The sequence below is a fragment of the Medicago sativa genome, chromosome 7 (genome assembly GCF_051527215.1).
Source record: "Medicago sativa cultivar Bolivia chromosome 7, Bolivia_mono, whole genome shotgun sequence".
NCBI classification, from domain to species: Eukaryota; Viridiplantae; Streptophyta; class Magnoliopsida; order Fabales; family Fabaceae; genus Medicago; species Medicago sativa.
This window is the reverse complement of record NC_140755.1, coordinates 47,283,971-47,305,649: the sequence shown is the minus strand read 5'-3', so window position 1 is coordinate 47,305,649 and position 21,679 is coordinate 47,283,971. Positions and strand designations below refer to the sequence as shown.

The following is a 21,679-nucleotide window of genomic DNA, read 5'->3' as shown; positions in this document are numbered from 1 at the left end:
ATGATATTTGGAGATATATTTTAGTAGAATTTTTTTTATTTAAAGAAGATGATGAAGATTCAAAGGAAGAAGATGAAGATGATGAACATCTTCATCATATTTCTGGATATTTTTTTTCATTTTTAATAAAAAATATATTTTTAGAAATAAAATTATGTATTTTTTAATAAAAATGAGAAAAAAGATGTATATGTGCTTTTAAGAGAGATAAAGGACCTAGACGGGAAAAAATAAAGATAAATGACCAAATTGTTACAAAAAAATAAGATAAAGGACCCCAAATGTAATCTTGCCTTAATTATATTTAGTTGTTCAATCTTAATTAGTTTACACGACAAGACTGGATTAGAACAATTAAAATTTCACATCAAATTTCTTTAATCTGAATGTCCTTAAATTTATCCGTTACATTCATAAAATTTCTTCTTCCCATTTTGATTGTCCAATTTTGTCGTTCTAAACTGCCGCATTTTTCAATTTTCGTGAGAATCGCCGTCGTTCGTTTGATTCCAAATATCGTGAGAATTACCGTTATTTCCAGAAGCACGTCAGATATGGGGAGTTGATTTTTCTTTTTGATTTGATTTTTCTTGGTTGTGAGGTAGTTAATTATAACAATTGAGTAAGTCATCCGTTATACTTTAAGGATTGCTAGCAGGTGTTGCTGCTGTGATGTTTTGGGAGTTTGCTAGCATTTTTTTCGGTTGCTGCTGAAATGGTTATGTCACGAGGCTTTTGTTCTTTTGTTTGGACTTAAAGGCTTTGGCTGATAGTGGGGCAGGTCTATGCGTGTTAGCAGATTTTATTAGGTTGGTTACTTAAATAAAAAAAATCAGGATACCTGATGCGGTTCTAGAAACAACAACAATTCTCACTATAATTTGAAACTGCAGCAGTTTGGAACGACAAAATTGAACAATCAAAATGGGAAGAAAACGAAAAAGAAACAAGAATTGATCAATAGGGAAGAATAAAGAAGAAATTTAAATGAAGGAGATGTTTTTGTTCTCACGTTAGGGGTTGTGGAATGGAAGAAATTTTATGAATGTAAGTGATGAATTTAAGGACATCCAGATGAAAAAAATTTGATGTAAAAATTTTATTTGTTATAAGTCTTGCAGTGTAAATTAATTAAGATTGAACACATTAATATAATTAAATAAAAGAGTAAATTACACTCTTCTCCCCTCAAAGATTCTTGAATTACACTCCCCTCCCCTGTTATGTTAAAATATACACTCTCCTCCCCCCTTATTCCAAACATATTAGAAAACATTTCATTCCCCTCCCTTAAGAGAAGCTTGAATTACATTCTTCTCTCTTCTTATGTTAAAATCTACACTTTACTTCCTCAATAATCTAGCAAAAATAAAATAAAATAATCTAACACACTTAAAAAAAAAAAGTACCGCGGGTCTATTTTAACATAATCAAAATTTGAATACATATTTTTCGCTACTTTTTATTCACAATTACATTAACATATAATTTTAAACCCTATTATAAAATATGAAACAACCAAAAAATAAAATTACAATAATTACCAAATACAATAAAATATGGTTATATAAAAATTAGTTTTATACTATAAATTATAAACTTAATAGCAAAATATTTAAGTTTAATTACCATTGATATTTAAATTATAAAGAAATAAATTTATTTTTCTTAAATGGTGGTTCAAAATTAGTATATATCATAAAAATATTTATTTATGTTAAAATAGATTAAAGTGTATTACATATTTAATTATTAAGGGAGAGGGTTGTAATTCAAGCATCTTAGAGAGGAGTGTAGATTTTATTTTTTAAAGGGAGGGAAGTGTATATTTTAACATAAGAGGGGAGGGGAGTGTAATTTACTCTAAATAAAAATTAAAAGTATTAAAAGTTACCTTATGATTAAGATGAACTTTTTTATTTTTAGAAAAAATTTATTCATTTATTTGACATTTAATGTTGTCTATACATATTACATTTTGATTGGTTGATATCATGAGAGGGTAAATTACCCCCTAAACAAGAGAGGGTAACGTAGTTCTCACCTATAACATGTGGTCATTCGCTTATTAATCATGATTTTCATTATGATGAGAATCATGATTTTCAAGGCATTTGTTGAAAACACTTTATTTCTTTAAAAAGTGTGACTATATCTTTTAATTTCTTTTTCTTTGTTTACTAAACTGTAATTGATTTTTCTACAAAATGACTTAAGTTAATACTCCGTTATGATAAAAGTTACCTAATTGCTAATTCAATTAAAATTATCTTTCTTTCACGCATATTCTTCCAAGAATAAAAACTTATTTAAAATACACAATTACACTTGAGTTCCCTAACATAGGAAAAATCAGCAGTTGTACGCCATTCGAAATTACAAAATTGTAAAATCATGAAATTATTTAAGGGAACTTATTTAATAAAATCTTCTAGGTATATCAAAAACTTATTTTTGTCCCCGCATATACTTTCAAGAGATATCAAATTTATATTTCATCTTTGATACCTACAACAACAATAACGTAGGTTAATTTCCTTTTCGAAATCGAATCATGCCAAACTGAAGGAAGATATTATGAAAAAATAATGGACCATAGGAAAACATTATGCAAGAATCTCTTTTTAATAAAAAAAAAAAATGTTGGAATGAATATTCAAGACTCTAATTTATCCCAAAAAATCCAGCTACCATAGGAAAAAAACCTAAAATAAAGGTAAAACCTGCAACTAAGATCCATCCATGAAGCGCTGCCATGGAAGACCCATCCATGAAGCACTATCATGCACACTGCATGATGCATGTCTAAAAAATGTGATGAACATCCTTTAAGATTTAAATCAACCAATATTGCTTTTCAAAGATTTTTTTTTTCCAAATATTAATGCATTATATTATGATAATTTACAAAAATGATTTATCCAAAAGTAAAATAAAATACGTAAACGATAATTTTAATGAAAACTAACACAATATCTAAATCCACAACAAGCCACACATATAAATTATGAAACTTCTTAAAATAAGGTAAAAAGTTAGAAAAATCATTCTTAAACTGATAAAGGTCGTGTTTTAGGGGTTAAATCATTTTATTCTCATTACATAACTTAGACCTAAGAAGCCTACCATGAATGTGCGGGGAGAAAGACCTTAAAGGTGTGTTTGGATGGAGGGTTTAGGAGAGGAAGGGAGGGGAGGGTTCACTTTTCATTTTTAAATTACAGACACTATGAAATATCTTTTAAAAAGTTAACATATTAACATGATAAACGATAATATAATACTTCAATCACACTTGATTTATTTTATAAAAAAACATGCTATAAAGTCCGTAGTTTAACAAAGAAAACTAAACCCTCTCATCCCTTCGCCTCATAAACCTTCAATCCAAACACACCGTAAGATTCTAAGACCGAGAAGAAAAGATAACAAGAGATTTAAAATATGAAAGAAATGAGAACAAATGAATGAAAAAGTAACACCTTTGATCTTACACGAGTTCTAGAGATAAATAATGATTTGAATTTTTCTATTTTTGATAAGCTGAGGATGAAGTACACGTGGCATGAGAGAAAATGTAGGCTAGGATTACCTTTCTATGTGTTTTTTTTCCTTCTATTTACTGCTTGTCTGATTATAATTAAAAAATTGTTCCAAGATAGGCCAAGACCTAATATGTATCTGGTCTGATTATAATTAAAAAATTGTTCCCTCTATAACTTATGATAGGGTGGAGCATAGCATCGACCCTCCCGAACCCTCATTGTCATTGGATCAAGGCCAGAAACAGTAGTCTGGATCAGCCAGACATGATCTAATGAAGACTCTCCATAGGATACTTACAAGTGTCCATAAAGGACAATTGTCTAGCTAAATGATCAAGTACCGCAACCCCAACCTTTCCCTATAAATACTAATGCATGACACTGATCCAGGTACATTCGCATTTGTTGAAGGAAGCTGAAATTTAAGGAGGTAAGTATAGTTTCCTAAATTGTGATCCCTTTGCTTCAAGCGATTAATGTTGAGGGAGAAATTATTTCCCTTAGTTATGGATTCCCTAACTACTCCATAGAGCGTTAGGTACCATTTTTTTGGGGATTTGAGTTACACTAAGAAATGCATAAATAAAAACCAGAAAGATAAAGGGATAAATTTGCAAAGATAAGCTTTTTGATTGATTATATATAATTAATTACAATGCATAAACAAGGTACTAACAGTTTAATTATTCCCTATTAGCCGAACAATGTGGTCTATAGTTTGTAACCCTTATTTGGATCATCTTCATGGGTGTTGTGTTGTGACTCCTATGGCAGTGGTGTAACGCCCTCCTTTTATTTAATTATTTTTATTAAGTTAGAATCTATTTATGTGAATTATTTATATATATGAGGTGTTAGTATTTTATTATGTGGCATTATTCTATTATTTATTAGAATATAAGCATTATTAGTGTGAGTAGAATTGGAGGTTAGAATAGAAAGAAGAATAAGTTATTGGGCCTAAATAAATTTAGGAAGAGTGATTGGTATTATAAATAAGGAGGCTTAGGTTAGAAAGAGTTTTTACGTTAAACTGCTTTTTGGAGAAAGAGGAGAAAAAGGGAGAAAAGTCAAGAGAAGAGGAGAAGACAAGGAGAGCTTCGATTTTCATTGATTAAGGTAAGGGTGAGACTATCTTTCACTAATACTAAGCCTGTGAATCATTAGATTGCATCTGACAAGAGTTAGGATGAATTTGTGAGACTTTAAGAAATTAGGGTTTGAGCGGTTTTGATGATTAGATGATGGAAATTGGATGAATTGATGTAGAAACTGTGATTAGACATTAGATAATCCATAGGATGATTATTAGAAGTTGTTTTATGATTAGAACCAAGAGATTATGTGAAATTTTGGAGAAAACCGAATTCTGGCCGTACCGACCTTCATCGCTCGCAACGGCGAGTAGCTTAGCTCGCCTTGAGAGTGATGAACTTCATCGCTCGCCTCGCGAGCAGAACCACTCGCAACGGCGAGTAAACCCAGAACGAGCTCGCCACCACGAGCAAATCGCTGGCCACTGCGAGCAACTCAGTGAGAAATTCAGATTTTGTAATTGATGTTTTCGGTCAAGTTTTATATGGTTTTGAGTGCCTTAAAAGTTATAAGAATGATTAGACAAGTTTTGGGGTCAAGATTGGACCTAGGGAAGTTAAAAATATGACTTTTTGGTGAAAAATGTCAAGAACCCGAGAGCACCCAAAAATCTGCTCGCCTCGCGAGCAACTTAACTCGCAATGGCGAGTAGCCCTTTTTCATGAACTCGCAACGGCGAGTAGAAGATCTCGCCTCGCGAGCAACTAATTAGCTGCCAATCTTGTTAGGGTTTGTGACCCTTGTTGCACGACGTGTTAAGAGTTGATCCTTGGGGTAGGAATGAGAGTTGTTCCTGAGATTGTAAGATATCCAGAGAGCTTAAGTTAAGATGATTTTATGTTAATAATAAGATGATAATGATATATATATATATATATATATATATATATATATATATATATATATATATATATTGCTTATGTGAACTATATGAGATGTTAGAATTGTTGTTGATTATTGTTTGATCTTGTTATACTATGATGTCGTTTTTCTGTGCTGCCATGCCGTTATTATTGAATTGAGATGATTAATGTGATTATTAATATGATGTTAATATATATGTATTATGTGTAGTATTTAAGATGTTTTTGTTGTTGTTGTTCATTCATTAATGAAGAAATGTCGTGAATTGTTTATATGCTGATTAATGCTGCTGCTGCTAATATTATCAATGTGATATTGTTATATGAGTATTAATGTGAATTATATATGATGATTTAAGATGCTAAGATGTTAAGATGTTAAGACGTTAAGATGATATAAAGTTGTTAAGTCGTAGAGTCGTTACGAAGTCGTCAAGTTGTTAAGATGTTATGTGTCAAGATGTTAAGATGTGAAGATGTCATAGATGTTCATGATGTTTCTAAGTTGTAAGAAGTTGAGTCCATTGCATACTCATTAAAGTTGGGGGCTTGATTCCCTGGAGCCATTGCTCAACCACGTTGGGGGCTTGATGCCCTTATGCTCAATTATGTTGAGGGCTTGATGCCCTGGAGCTTATGCTCATTTACGTTGGGGGCTTGATGCCCTGGAGCTTTTGCTCACTTTTGTTGGGGGCTTGATGCCCTAGAGCCTATTTACGCTCATATATGTTGGGGGCTTGATGCCCTGTGTAACGCCCGTCTTAATTATTTAATTATTTTAATGAGTTTTAGCATATATTTATATGATTTATATGTGTGATTTATATGATTTATGAATTTAAGTGATTTACATGATTTATAGATGAATTATGTGATGTTAAGATTTATGTGAAGTATATGATTTTTGTGAGGTTATAATGATGGTGTGACTTATTTTATTATTAAATAAAATAAGATATGAAAATAAAATAAAAATATTAGAAGTGGGGCTGTGATGTGAGATGAGTAAGTTTAGAGGTGAGTAGAGTAATAAGGAGAAATAAATATAACAACGTAAGTTAGAAACATTTTTACGTAAAAAACGCTTTTGGAGAAAAGAGAAGAGAAGAACCTAAGAGAGAGAAGACCTGGAGGCTGCTAGTTTCATCTGTTATAAGGTAAGGGATATTAAGCCTCTAATTCTGAAAAATGGATTTAGCATGATTAAGTTGAGTTTTTGGTAAGAATTGAGAATTAGGTTTATGACCGATTTTGAGAATTGAACCATGAAAAGTTGTTGAATTGATGTGAAAATAGTGCACAGACCTTAGATATCCCATAGGAATGTTATTAGAAGTAGTTTAATGGTTAGAAACACGAGAGTAGATGAAAAGTTGAGATTTTTAGGATTCTGGCCGTACTGACATTCATCGTTCGCCATTGCGAGCAAGAACACTCGCCATTGCGAGGGATGAAGTTCATCGCTCGCCATTGCGAGCTAGACCACTCGCCATTGCGAGCAAACCCAATACTCGCCATTGCGAGCAAAGTCACTCGCCATTGCGAGTAACCAAGAACCGCTAGCCACTTCGAGCAAGAACACTCTCCATTGCGAGTTAAGCTGTAGTTGCCCAAATTGTTTTTCATGTGATCCCTTTCGCACATGTAGTCGTGAGTTGATCTTAGAAGTAAGAATGAGGGTTGTTTAGGATACTTTCAGATGTCCAGAAGCCTGTTTAAATGACTGAGATTATTAGTAATGATGTATGCGTACTATTATGATGCTTTATGATATTTACGTTGATGTAATTCATTTCTCAAATGATGTTAAAACATTCAGGCACTATTAAATGTTGTATTTTGCTGTTGTTCAATGTTGTTGACCATTTAATGTCTTGAAATTGCATGAGTCGGTCTAAGTTGTAAAGGTTTAAGAAGTGGTCCATAATAATGGAATTATAAGAGATGTTCATGTTGTTGTCTAAGATGCCAAGTTGTAGGAAGATTGAGTCCATTGCATACTCATTAAAGATGGGGGCTTGAGGCCCGGTAGCTTAATGCTCAAACTACGTTGGGGGCTTGAGGCCCGACAGCTTTATGCTCACTTGTTGAAGAGCCTATTTGCGCTCATAAATGTTGGGGGCTTGATGCCCTGAATGGTACCACATGCATTTGCATATCAAGAAGTTTTAAGTTGTTTTAAGATGATTAAGAGTTGCATTGTCAAGTTGAGTCGCATTGTCGAGTCAAGTGTTGAGTCGAATAAGATGTCTGATGATGATTTTAAGATGATACTTGATTATAATTTAAAGATGATTTTTGCTTATGAATTAATGATGATATTTGATGATGATAATTGATTACGATTTGATATGATGCTAAGTGATAAATGTTTGATATGTTAATAATGTTTTATGTTGTTAAATGCATTTTGATGAATTATATGCTTAATTTGTTGATTGTGAAATCTCACCCCTTCTGCTTGGAAATGTTGCTCTTTATATGGGTAACTTGCAGTTAATAAAGACTAAAGGCGGTCGTGAGTGGACTCCTCACATTGTGTCTAGGTGCTCTGATACGTAACGGGATGAGGCTTGCTTTTACTTCTATTCCTTACGTGTCATTTATGAACTTTTTACGAATAAATATTGAACCAAGACTTATGAGATTTTTCTGATGAGGCCTGCGTGCCAAAGACTTTTAGTATGTTGAACTATTTTCCGCTGTGAAGTTTCAGATTTTATGATGTTGAATTTTGAAGGATAAATGTTAAATATCCATTTTATGACTTTCAAGTAGTATGTGACATTCCGTTTATGATTCAAATACTCTGATTTATTATGAAATTTTTATGTTGGGAAAACGGGGTGTTACACCCTGTATTGGTACCACATGCATTTGCATTTGTCAAGATGTTTTGAGACGTTGAAGTTGCATAGTCAAGTTGTCGAGTTGTTAAAGATGTTAAGATGTCAAGTTGTCGAGTTGTTAAGATGTTAAGAGGTCAAGATGATGAGTTATTAATGAAGTGTTATGATGAATGATTATGATGTTTATGTTGATGATTGATTATGATGTTTATGTTGACGAATGATTATGATGTTTATGTTGATGAATGATTATGATGTTTAGGAAAACGAATGATTATGATGTTTATGTTGATGAAAGATTATGAAGTTGTTTATAATGATTGATTAAGAAGTGGTTTACGATTATGATGTTTATGTTAATGCTATAATGCCACACGATTATTATTATGAAAAGTTGATGATATGATGTTATGTGATTTATGATAAGGTGTTATGTGATTCATGATATGATTTTATGTGATTTAAGATAAGATGTTATGTGAATTATGATGTGACGATATGTGATGTTTTATGAATATATTTATGATGATACATGATGACGTTGTATTTGTACTTAGGATGCTATAAGATGATGTTTATGATTATGTTGACATATGAAGTTGATTATGAATTTGATTATGAAGTTGTTTTCGATAATCCTATGTTTTGATAATAATACTTATGTGAACTACATGACGATGTTTATGATTGTTGATGATGTTAGATGATGATGCTTATGATTAATATGTTGATGATATATGATGTTGCTATAAATATAGTTGATGAAATGTGATTATTGTTGTAATTAATATTGATGCTAGTAGATGATTGTTTGTGACCATTATTTGATGACATGTGATGATGTTTTTATGATTAATATTTGATGTTATCTGATGACGTTTATGAATGTATTAATTGAAGATGTTTATGATTAAGATGACATGTGAATATGGTTATGGTTTTTATGATTGTGATGACATATATTGCTAATATGAATTGATGACTAACTATGTATTTGAATATAATCGTTGAATTATATGGAGCTTAAATTGTTAAATGTAATTAATGAGTTACCTGCTTAATATTATTGTTTTAGAAATCTCACCCCTTCTGCTTGAAAATGTTGCTCTTCTTATGGGTAACTTGCTGGTAATAAAGATTAGAGGCATTGTGAGTGGACTCCTCACATGTGTGTCTAGGTGCTCTGATACGTAACGGGATGGGACTTTGAGTTTACTTTTATTCCTTACTTATTGTTTATGAACTTTTATGAATAAATGACGAAACAAGACTTTTTGAGATTTCATGATGAGGCCTGCGTGCCAAGGCTTTTTATGTTGATTGAACTAATTCCGCTGCAAAGTTTTGAATTACTTATGTTAAATGATTTTGAAGAATAAATTGTTACTTATTCACTTTATGAATTTTTAAAAAGTATAGCATTCCGTTTAAAGTTGTTAAACTCTAATTTATATTTAAGAAATTTTTATGTTGGGAAAACGGGGTGTTACAATTGGTATCAGAGCAGGTCGGTCCGTCCGGCCAAGTAGATGAGTCGTTGTGTCGTGTCTTCATGTTTTCTGGTTAGTAGTTATGTTTTATTGTGTGATCATGTTTAACTGACTAACTTTGATGTGGTTTTGTGTCTTGTTTGAATGAGCAATGACTAAATTTATTTTCTCTTGTGCCTTGAATTTCGAGGACGAAATTCTTTTAAGTTGGGGAGAGTTGTAACCCCCTCCTTTTAATTAATTATTTTTATTAAATTAGCATCTATTTATGTGAATTATTTATATATATGAGGTGTTAGTATTTTATTATGTGCCATTATTCTATTATTTATTAGAATATGAGAATTATTAGTGTAAGTAGAATTGCAGGTTAGAATAGAAAGAAGAATAAGTTATTGAGCCTAAATAGATTTAGGAAGAGTGATTGGTATTATAAATAAGGAAGCTTAAGTTAGAAAGAGTTTTTACGTTAAACCGCTTTTTGGAGAAAGAGGAGAAAAAGGGAGAAAAGTCAAGAGAAGAGGAGAAGACAAGGAGAGTTGTGATTTTCATTGACTAAGGTAAGGGTGAGACTATCTTTCACTTATACTAAGCCTGTGAATCATTAGATTGCATCCGACAAGAGTTAGGATGAATTTGTGAGACTTTAAGAAATTAGGGTTTGATCGGTTTTGATGATTAGATGATGGAAATTGGATAAATTGATGTAGAAACTTTGAACAGCATTAGATAATCCATAGGATGATTATTAGAAGTTGTTTTGTGATTAGAACCAAGAGATTAGGTGAAATTTTGGAGAAAACTGAATCCTGGCCATACTGACCTTCATCGCTCGCAACGGCGAGTAGCTTAGATCACCTTGCGAGCGATGAACTTCATCGCTCGCCTAGCGAGAAGAACCACTCGCAACGGCGAGTAAACCCAGAAAGAGCTCGCCACCGCGAGCAAATCGCTCGCCACTGCGATTAACTCAGTGAGAATTGATGTTTTAGGTCAAGTTTTATATGGTTTTGAGTGCCTTAAAAGTTATAAGAATTATTACACAAGTTTTGGGGTCAAGATTGGACCTAGGGATGTTAAAAATATGACTTTTTGGTGAAAAATGTCAAGAACCCGAGAGCACCCAGAAATCTGCTCGCGTCACGAGCAACTTAACTCACAAAGGCGAGTAGCCCTTTTTCATGAACTCGCAACGGCGAGTAGAAGAGCTCGCCTCGCGAGCAACTAATTAGCTGCCAATCTTGTTAGGGTTTGTGACCCTTGTTGCACGACGTGTTAAGAGTTGATCCTTAGGGTAGGAATGAGAGTTGTTCCTGAGATTGTAATATATCCAGAGAGCTTAAGTTAATATGATTTTATGTTAATAATAAGATGATAATGATATATATATATATATATATATATGCTTATGTGAACTATATGAGATGTTAAAATTGTTGTTGATTATTGTTTGATCTTGCTATACTATGATGCTGTTTTTCTGTGCTGCCATGTCGTTATTATTGAATTGAGATGATTAATGTGATTATTAATATGATGTTAATGTATATGTATTATGAGGAGTATTTAAGATGTTTAAGTTGTTGTTGTTCATTCATTAATGAAGAAATGTCATGAATTGTTTATATGTTGATTAATGCTGCTGCTACTAATATTATCAATGTGATATTGTTATATGAGTATTAATGTCAATTATATATGATGTTTTAAGATGCTAAGATATTAAGATGTTAAGATGTTAAGATGATATAAAGTTGTTAAGTTGTAGAGTCGTTACGAAGTCGTCAAGTTGTTAAGATGGTATGTGTCAAGATGTTAAGATATGAAGATGTCATAGATGTTCATGATGTTTCTAAGTTGTAAGAAGTTGAGTCCATTGCATACTCATTAAAGTTGGGGGCTTGATGCCCTGGAGCCATTGCTCAACCACGTTGGGGGCTTGATGCCCTGGAGCTTATGCTCAATTATGTTGAGGGTTTGATGCCTTGGAGCTTATGCTCAATTACGTTGGGGTTTGATGCCCTGGACCCTATTTACGCTCATATATGTTGGGGGCTTGATGCCCTGTATTAGTACCGCATGCATTTGAATTTGTCAAGATGTTTTGAGACGTTGAAGTTGCATAGTCAAGTTGTCGAGTTGTTAAAGATGTTAAGATGTCAAGTTGTCGAGTTGTTAAGATGTTAAGAGGTTAAGATGATGAGTTATTAATGAAGTGCTATGATGATTGATTATGATGTTTATGTTGACGAATGATTATGATGTTTATGTTGATGAATGATTATGATGTTTAGGAAGACGAATGATTATGATGCTTATGTTGATGAAAGATTATGAAGTTGTTTATAATGATTGATTAAGAAGTGGTTTACGATGATGATGTTTATGTTAATGCTATAATGCCACACGATTATTATTATGAAAAGTTGATGATATGATGTTATGTGATTTATGATAAGGTGTTATGTGATTCATGATATGATTTTATGTGATTTATGATAAGATGTTATGTGAATTATGATGTGACGATATGTGATGTTTTATGAATATATTTATGATGATACATGATGACGTTGTATTTGTACTTAGGATGCTATAAGATGATGTTTATGATTATGTTGACATATGAAGTTGATTATGAATTTGATTATGAAGTTGTTTTCGATAATGCTATGTTTTGATAATAATACTTATGTGAACTACATGACGATGTTTATGATTGTTGATGATGTTAGATGATGATGCTTATGATTAATATGTTGATGATATATGATGTTGCTATAAATATAGTTGATGAAATGTGATTATTGTTGTAATTAATATTGATGCTAGTAGATGATTGTTTGTGACCATTATTTGATGACATGTGATGATGTTTTTATGATTAATATTTGATGTTATCTGATGACGTTTATGAATGTATTAATTGAAGATGTTTATGATTATGATGACATGTGAATATGATTATGATTGTTTATGATTGTGATGACATATATTGCTAATATGAATTGATGACTAACTATGTATTTGAATATAATTGTTGAATTATATGGAGCTTAAGTTGTTAAATGTAATTAATGAGTTACCTGCTTAATATTATTGTTTGACAAATCTCACCCCTTCTGCTTGAAAATGTTGCTCTTCGTATGAGTAACTTGCAGGTAATAAAGATTAGAGGCGTCGTGAGTGGACTCCTCACATATGTGTCTAGGTGCTCTGATACGTAACGGGACGAGACCTTGACTTTACTTCTATTCCTTACTTATTGTTTATGAACTTTTATGAATAAATGACGAAACAAGACTTTATGAGATTTCATGATAAGGCCTGCGTGCCAAGGCTTTTTATGTTGGTTGAACTAATTCCGATGCGAAGTTTTGAATTACTTATGTTAAATGATTTTGAAGAATAAATTGTTACTTATTCAGTTTATGAATTTTTAAGAAGTGTAGCATTCCGTTTAAAGTTGTTAAACTCTGATTTATATTTAAGAAATTTTTATGTTGGGAAAACGGGGTGTTACAAGTGGCATCATGGAGCCCCATGTTTGGCTTCAACCTACTCTCCTCACAATGATCCATTTACAAGGTCGCTTTATGCGCATCTTTACTACATATCATGTATCATCCCTTATTCATCACAACAGTTGTTGGCGTTGTGGGCGGAGGCCGTGGGTAATGGGTCATTCTCCAATTCCACTATGCTTTTGACTAACTACTAAGCCTTGGACAACCCATAATCTGAGTTAGTGGCCTTGAGAAAAAACCATCCCACTCTCTCTACTGCTCTAGCATTGTATATACATCACTCGGCTCAGAGGTCTCTTCCCGTAATGGTTTAATTGCCTACTTTCTGAGTTTGGCTAACGGGAAAAATATTCTTAGATATAAAAAAAATGCTCACCTATGTTATATCATTGTTCGAGCCTTGATAAATTAGACAAGGTGACACAACTATTTACGGTTAAGTGTGAATAGTGTCATCATTGCAGCGTAAATTAAGAGCTTAGACGTGACTAAGGAGATGCGCATGAGCAATGTTATTCTCCTTTATTTATGTTGATCACTCTTTCCAATATCCAACTTTACTTTCCTCATAAGATGATACTTTTATCACCTGCACTTCATCTCCTATAAAAGCTCAGTAAAACCTTGTCACAGTACTCGACTCATATTCCCTTGATTAAACATGTTTTTATCTCCTCTAACCTCTTTCAAAATCTATTGCTTGTAAAGGAAACTTCTCAAAGGTGGGAGTTTTAGGCAAACAAGCATCTCATTGTCCTCATTTTCTTAGACTGATTGGGACAAAGAATTAAGTTCTTACTCTTGTCGAGTCGAGTTTATTCTTCTTAACAAACATCTTCTCTTTCTTAACTCAGGCACTAATGACCCTTTATTTTAGGTTTTTTTTTTGTAGGCCAATAAGAGTCTTCTTTGGTGGGATGCGGAACACATATTGTATGGGAAGCTGACCTGAATGTGGGAAGGGATTGTGTAGGAAAAATAGAAGGATTATTATAACTGAGTGTAGTCACAATATCTTTTCTCTTTTAGTTGAGTAAAGATGTAGCTTTTCCTAAGTGATGCTCAATTCCCATTGCAATTGTCAGCGAAGTAGTCGATTGTGTGGCTACCTTCTTTCGTAGATATTAATGAAATTTTCCTGTAAGACCCACACGTTTTTTGTTATGATTCATTCCTTAAATTTAGCTAAGAGACTTTTTTTCACTTCCCTCTTGCCATTTTCATGGTATCCCTATCACCAAAGAACTTAATCAACAAAAATTTATGCATTTTCTTCTGTAAGAAACAAGTTTTTTTTGTAGTATGGTATGACATCATGAGTTATGGTGTATCCTTCTGCCCTGAAATCTAATTTTAGGTCTTTAAGATCCTCCAAGGCTCAAAACTTAGAGAAGAATAATGATGACATGTCATTTTACGTTATTCTTAGCATGTTTTTCAGTCAATTTTAGTAGGTTTTACCAGCAAACTAGAGGAGTATTAGAGAAATTGCCTATGATTTCAGGACATTTGTAATGTTTTATATATTTGAGTATGTAATTATATTCTTTCCGAAACATAGCAATTTTAGGGGGTTCTTGAAGTAATTCACGAAGAAATCAAGCAAATGAGGTAGATCAAGACCTCAGAAGATTATTGGGCTTTAGGAAGATGAAGAAAGAAGATTCAAGAGGTCTCAGAAGACTTTACTTAGGGAGGAAGTCCGTTCCCAATCTCTAAGACAACTTAACGATGAAGAAAACACCTCAACAGGTGAAGATTACAGGAAGACAGGAAAGTAAAGCACTAAAGTGCCTGGTGCACAAAATGAAGCGCCTAGACAAATGAATGTAAAGAACTAAAGTGCCTGGCGCATGTACCTAGGCGCCTGGCGCATGGCACCTGAAAGTCCAAGGCACACGCGCTAGGTGCATGACCATAGGCACAAGGAGCGTATTGCTTGCGGAAAAAGTCACTTTTTGTGACTTTTTTGCCCCTGGAAGTCCGTGATTTTAGCCCAAGTTAGGTGGAACAATTTCTCGTTCAGAACTGGAGAAGTTCCATATTCTCATATCATTTCTAGGGTATGTTTTTATTTTTTAGTATTCTTGTCTTAGTTATCATGTGTAGCTCGATATTTATAGGTTAGATTTCTAAGATGAACCTCTGTTTACTTTTGTTGGATAATTATTTAATTTAATGTCGTTTTATTTTAGTTTATTTTTCTGTTTTCAATTAAATTTTGTTTAGGATTAATTTATTTTGGTGAGGTGCAACCCTAGATTAGATACTTAGGTTGTGATAGGGCTTAACATTTCTACTACTAAATGGAAGCTTTTATCTTAATATTCATTTCCTTATACTAGTAACTATCTGTCTAGGAAGTAAGTGATTAGTAAACTAGCGGAAAATATCGAAAGAGAGTTGACCCTAGTAGTAACTACTTACGAGGTTACATTACTAATATTGAGTAAAATCTGCTAAACCTAGGATGTAACTAGTTTAGTAATTAGGGAAACAAGCACAGAGGGGGATAAACCTAAATAAGACCACTGTCATCGACCTTTAGGTAAGGTAGACACTGATAGGGCTGCCCGTTTGTATAACTACTTGGGGGGGGGGGGGGAGGATAAGGTGTTATGAGTATCCTAAGATTCATAGATGGGCCGACCTACTAGAACATTGGGCTTCATTAGCTTTGAAAAATCTGGAACACCAATTTAAGTCTACATTTCAATTACCTTTGAATTCACAACCTAGATAGCCATCGGAGGGATAAACCTAGATCAACGGAGACAATATAGACCCCGCACGTAAGGATCACGGTGCGATCAGTAGGTGCAGCTTGACAACCAACTAGGTTAGAACGTCCTGACGGGATCATCACTTGTATGGTCTACTTAAGATAACTAGAAATGACATGAATATTATTTAATATCCAACAAAGTAAATAGAGGGGATTCAATGAGTCCTAACCGTTTTTTCCTTTTCTGCATTCGAATACAGGTAACTTGCTCTGTTCCAAACAGATTAAAGTTGCAATCTCTAACCCTTATCTATTTTATTTTACATCGTCAACTTAAAATAAGTAACGCGTATTGTTTGGACGAAACGACAATCCATGTGGATACGATACTTTACTTATCACATTTCTACTTGGTAAACGATTTGGTACACTTGTCTAATCCGACCATCAAATAACAAGCAACCTTTGACTTGCCAGCGTAGAAGAAAACATCATGAAATTCCAAAAGGAGAAACTTCCAACTCTAGTTTCTCGTGGATTTTTGCAATAAAGGTAATGACTTTCCCTTCTTTTGACTTCAAGTGCTTCATTGTTTCTCTTGTTTCTGCTCATTTTAGTTTTCTACAAATTTAGGTTACGAATGTTTTGTGCCTGAATCTATAAAGGCATTCATGGTTCACCCTTCAAAATAACATTCCTCCCTGTCTCAATTGCCTCATATATCCTTCAAGGTTTATAGTTGTGTCCAAGGTACTTATGAGATGTAGATTCTTCTTTGGTGAATCCTCTAACCTTCCTAGAGTATCTAAGCAAGAGAAAGAAGCTTAGTTGCGACGTCGTCAAGTGGTGAATGCTAGGGTGGATCTCCTACTAGACCAATAAGAGGCAATAAAAGTTGAGTTGGTTTAGTTGATTGCTCAATATTCTATGTTGGATGATCAATTGAGAAGGGCTACCGATCAAAAAATGAAATTGTATGGTGAGTCTATTATCGCTTATGCTGACTTGAAAGCTTTGCTCCCTCTGAGTCAAATTGTAACACCCAAGGTTGACAAGGTGGGGAGTGGTTTCTGATGCACAAGGCATGACAATGAGTGGCTCCTAATAACTTCTAGGGAAAAAGGACCGAATTCACATCAGATTGAGATGGATGCTAAAGTCGTGCAAGTTTGGAACTGCATGGTTGAAGGAAGACTTTTAAAAATATTTGGTACTACCTATACCAGCAAGATGGATCTTCTTTTTGGTAGCTCATTCCTTAAGAAATCCACAGTTACGCGTGCTTGATTTGGAGAAACTTTGGGATAAATGATCTTTTTTAAAGTTTTACATAAAGCGTGCGAGAGAAGACAAAACACGTTGGAAATACTTATGTTGCTTTGTGGGTTCAATCGACAATATAGTCATATCTAATATGAGCACTAAATGTTTGCTATAAGATCATTTGACTTGTTCATGGTAATAAGCCAAAGTCTCACCACTTCCTGCCATACCTAAAATCAGAACGTCAGGTTCCCATAAGCTCATTGATCGCATCAATGATCAGAAATCATCTTGTATAATTCATGGAAAAAATGGCTAGGTAGTGAACCTCTTGTGGCTACCAATTTTATTTTTTTTCCTTTTCTGAATAATGAAGTTTTCATTTTGATGTGTAAGATGTAATTCAGAGTTTGTTCATTATTTCGACATTGTTAGATGGTAGTTCTTATAACGTTATTTGTACTATAGGCAATCCAATCATAATCTTGTTGTGGAAGTTTAACCATCTTTGACTTATCCTCTGCAAAACATTTAAATAAATAGGCACCTCTTTTATTAAAATTAAAATTAGAATATTCAGTTGAACCAAAGTGGGTTTTAGAACATTGTACGAAAGTGCAATTGCATACTCTAATGTACATTCAAGTGAGCAGGACCATATAATTAAATTTTGACTTCAAAGTCAAGTTATTGGCTCTGAAACGTCAAACGACGAACACAAAGGAAAGCAATTTGGTACTCAATTGAAGCTAAAAAGACTTATGAAGACTTAGAAGATGATCTCGAATGGTAATAAAAAAATCAAAGCTCTAGAAGTTGCATTAAGCCTTGACGACTCTGATGAAAATAAGTTACGATGAAAACAAGTTATGATGGACACATTAGAATCTATGAGACTCTGGCCAGTTTTGTCTTCTTCTAATAAGAAATGTTGCTTTCAAAATTCTAATCATAATGTTGTCTTCTTCTAACCATGCTTAGGAAAGAACAAAGAACTTGAAAGCCAAAGAGAATGCAACAAATCATTCTCAAAGAAACAAAGGGTCCCTCTAGTACTATTCAACGAAACTATCCCTTGGAGGCAAAGTATTCAAAACTGGTCAAAGCTTCTCAAGGAATTTTTTGATGCAGTGGCACTCTTCAAACAACGACTCTCTGATTCACTCCTATATAAGGATCTGAGTAGTTTGAACAACATAAGAGACTTCATATATTTTGCAAGAGCCAAATTTCGATCAAATACTTCGAAATTTCTTTCAAACTTTATATCTTAGACGCAGGGCCGTTCCTATGAAATAGGAGGCTCAGTTTTATTTTTAAAATAGGCCCCAGTAAAATATTTTTTTTTTTTTGTGTGTAAATAGACTTTATTAAAAAATCAGAATCAGACGAACTTTTAAACATGAAACAAAACAAAATAAAATTAAGTGAAAGAGAGGTGAAATTTACCTAACAGTGTCGCTTGGAAGTGCAAGAGATCTGGATGATCCAAGGTCACCAGTCTCATAAATTAGTTGATCCCCAAGTCATAGAAAAAGAAAATAAAAAATAGATATATATACAAAATTCTCAAGTGGATGGAACATAATCAAATGCAAAAGGTTTTTTGGTTTGTACTTTAATGGTTATTCAATTGATGGGGATATATTTACTTTAGGAGAAACAATGAGATGATTTTGTAACCAAAAAAAACAATGAGATGATTTACGCTGCTTAATAACGCATTATTAACGATGAAATTCACTAATCTACTACACAGGTGTTTATAATAATTTAAAACTATTACTACAGCACCGAATAATTTCAAATAGACATAATAATCTATTCAAAAACATGAATAAATGTCCATTGTTAGATTAGATAGCTACGAAGTTTAGATTTATCAGAAAACTTTGTTTACTTAATCATTAATATATAATGATTTAATCAATGGTGTGATTAGTTAAATTTTTTATTTATAATGAGTTAGTAAACAAAATAAATCATACCAAAAAAATTGCAAGAGAAAATAAATATGTGAAACTGAGAAAACAATTATAAGAGTAACAACGTTACGATGCGAAAAGAAAAGAAAAGACTTAGAGATAATGTATAAGTTTTACCTCATCCGGCAAGATTGGTCACACATGTACCTTCAACGCATGTCAAAATTAAAAAACTTTGTTGGGGATATTTATTATAACAATCGGCGTCAGTGACACACTCTTTCTCTTCTATAATGTAAAATAAGAAAAAAATAAAAAATATTAGTGATAAGGGGTGAAATATTGTGTACAACATAAACAAACAAAATTAAGAATGAGCTCACCTTCAATGTTGGCTACAACAAGAAATAGAAAACTAAAAACGATCATAGTATAAACAAACTTATTAACCATTTTTTTTGCCTTTGCAAGTAACATATCAATTTTGTATCATTTTATATAATAAATGTATCATGCTATGTATATGTAAATTAAATAGTTTTTAATAAAAATATTTTTGCAAGAATTCCTTCATTAATATTAAAATAATTTATAAATGTCTTTTAAGTACATCGATATATCAGGTTTTCCCTTAGGCTCAAACAATATAGCTCATATAAAATATTGCTTTTAATTAGAATTCATTCTTTTTTTAATGTATCATGTTTTGCCCTTTAGCTCATATACTAGAGCAAACAAAAAAAAATTATAATTAGAGTTAATTCTTCTTTACCAACATTTCATTATATTTTTATTTCTTATCCAACCTTTCAAAATTTTGAGTTATTTGACATAGTTTATTGTTTTCTAGCTCTTGAATTTGATGAAGTGTCTACGCTTTCATTTCATTGAATTTAATATGCAAATATAAAGGATCCAGGACCAATCCTAGAGTTTTACAGGCCTTAGGCATAATATGATAAAAAAAGTCTGTTGTTTTTCGGGTCCTAATTAAGGACAGTTGTTAGTATTTTCCATTTTTTTTATTACAAAGAGGGCCGGAGCCCGAAAACACAATGTATAATGTGTTAAATAGTCAATCATAATTATTCATGAAACATTTTCCTAATTTGTTTACAAAGATTTTTGACATGAAACATTAAAAAAATATATTTGGTATATGGTATAAATCAATAAAATGCAAAACAGAGTGAATATACTGCATAGTTTTGCTATTAAAATTGAAAAGTGAAACTACAGAGGATGATCAGCTAACAGAGACAATTTCGTTGATTTGATCACAGGAACTACAGAAATTCATACTTTGGAAGAGTTGGTGGATTAACAACAAGTGAGATAAACAAGTTAGAGTTGGAATTCCTTTTCATGATGGGTTTCAAATTACATGTAAATGTGAGTGTTTTTGAGAGTTATTGTTCTCATTTAGAGAGGGAAGTTGGAATTGGAGGAGGGTATCACATTGAGAAGACACTTAGGTGTGCAGAAGAAATCAAAGCTAGCAGGGGCGGATGCATGTTGGAGCTATGTGGGATTATAGCTCCACATGCTTTTCCCTTTTTTTTTTTAATAGATAAAACACATATAATACACACACGCATGGTAGCAACTGCAAGTGTTGAACATGTTTTTTCAGCTATGAAAGTTGTGAAGAGTAACCTATATAATAAAATGAGTAGTCAGTGGTTAAGAGATGCTCTATTAACAATTAGCAATAATGTCATTTTATCTCATTTTCAACAAATGGATATGAGATGATTTTCATTGTAATGTATTGTATCAAACAATGAGGTAATAATATTTGTCGATTAAAAAAAATTGTTTGTATTATTATTTATTTGAAATTTTAACTCCACATGTACCTAAAGTCTGGATCCGCCCCTGAAAGCTAGACATAGAGAAGAAATTAGGGGTTACACACAGATTCCTCGTGTTATGTTGTAATCCACTTGTTATCTTTCTGCTGTTATTTGAATCATGTATTGCTGCGATATTGCGAGAGGCTAAATTTGTGTATGTTTGAATGAGCGGTGAGTTTGTAAAAATCACAGTGACAACATGATTCGTACCATCCCATCCCATCGTTTCTAGACACAACCTCTACTACTATGTTGGGTTTCTTCACACACGTTTGCAAATAAAGATAGACAGTTTTGAGAAATGTAAAAGTTTGTTTTGTTTCATAACATGTAATCCGTATGTTTTTTTTTCTTCATAGATTTTGGGTATTTTGCTTCTCTTACCTTATATTACAGCTGTGTTATTTAGACACACGTTTTCCGAATTCATATCTCAACACCATATATACATACCATTGAGCGTGGACATTGGTGTGGGAAGAGAGAGAACAAGCAAATCAAATGTGTGTGTGAGAAAGAGAGAAATGGTGTCTCTGTCCAC

The 21,679-nt window shown here is 32.8% G+C and overlaps 2 long non-coding RNA genes across 4 annotated transcripts in view; one reads left to right on the top strand and one right to left on the bottom strand.

The window, feature by feature from the left end:
• Window positions 1-21,679, bottom strand: part of LOC146906273 (uncharacterized) — a 64,421-nt gene that overhangs the window by 18,130 nt on the left and 24,612 nt on the right. Inside the window, exons 1-4 of one of the 3 annotated variants that reach the window (XR_015020531.1) lie at window positions 19,666-19,917; window positions 19,460-19,570; window positions 18,807-18,836; window positions 2,045-2,508 (exon numbers count right to left, since the gene is read on the bottom strand). This is a non-coding gene — a long non-coding RNA (uncharacterized LOC146906273). Of the gene's footprint in view, window positions 1-2,044; window positions 2,509-18,806; window positions 18,837-19,459; window positions 19,571-19,665; window positions 19,921-21,679 lie in introns of those variants that run through there. The other 2 variants (XR_015020530.1, XR_015020532.1) reach the window with 2 other exon arrangements.
• On the top strand, window positions 20,045-21,440 carry LOC146906274 (uncharacterized). The gene is made up of 2 exons (XR_015020534.1): window positions 20,045-20,339; window positions 20,566-21,440. It is a non-coding gene; the product is annotated as an uncharacterized LOC146906274 (long non-coding RNA).